The sequence below is a fragment of the Seriola lalandi genome, unplaced genomic scaffold, assembly GCF_002814215.2.
Source record: "Seriola lalandi dorsalis isolate HSWRI2012SDOR001 ecotype SW California unplaced genomic scaffold, Sedor1 jcf7180002052139, whole genome shotgun sequence".
Lineage (NCBI taxonomy): Eukaryota > Metazoa > Chordata > Actinopteri > Carangiformes > Carangidae > Seriola > Seriola lalandi.
This window is the reverse complement of record NW_019522692.1, coordinates 1-776: the sequence shown is the minus strand read 5'-3', so window position 1 is coordinate 776 and position 776 is coordinate 1. Positions and strand designations below refer to the sequence as shown.

Here is a 776-nt window from a genome sequence, read left to right as displayed (position 1 = left end):
AGAAAGAATTTAAGAAAATATTTAAGAAGATATTGGTGAAGAGGCCTATTAGGAGGACATGTGTCACTTTCTCCTGATTGTAAATAATCCCACCAAGAAATCAGCTAAATTGAAAATAAGGTAACAACCTCTAACGTTACCCTGACAGTCGTGGTATTCTCACGTTTTTCTTGATCTCTCACAGGGAGGATTTGTGGGAACTCTGCGGATCCTTCCAGAATCTGCGCCTTTCTCGATCAGCCATGATGGGACGATCAGAGTGAAAAACTCCACAGCTTTGGACAGAGAAGCCACAGAAAGGATCATGTTTCAGGTAACGTAGAATCTCATGACATGCCTACTGATGCGTGGCTTCACACTTTTCACAATCAAGAAAGTAAAACACTCAAATGCTCAAAAGTTTCCATTGACGTTCTGCAAATGGTCAATGATTTACTTTTTGCTTGAGACATTATTTCAAGTCTACTTCTACTGCTCGCCAGGTTCATAACAATGAGTAACTTTTATGTCCTACTCTGCATGAGGATACTGATTTTGAGATGCTTGATAAATACATAAGGGCCCCTGTTACATCCTGACACATCTTTCTCTTGTCCATCATTAAGGTCGAAGCGAGGGAGACGAAACCGCCAAACCATGTCGCAATGGCCAATGTGAACATAACTCTTCTGGATGAGAACGACAACAGCCCTGAATTCACCAGCAGCGAGTACGCAAGCAAAGTCTTCACCAACCAAACAGAGGGGATGTTGCTTGTGAAGGTGAGGAGTCTGTAC

General features: G+C 42.3%; 1 long non-coding RNA gene across 1 annotated transcript; it reads left to right on the top strand.

Annotated features, from left to right (window-relative positions):
• Positions 1-78: 78 nt before the first annotated feature.
• LOC147819551 (uncharacterized) lies at positions 79-685 on the top strand. The gene is made up of 2 exons (XR_015436826.1): positions 79-313; positions 606-685. It is a non-coding gene; the product is annotated as an uncharacterized LOC147819551 (long non-coding RNA).
• The last annotated feature ends 91 nt before the right edge of the window (positions 686-776 follow it).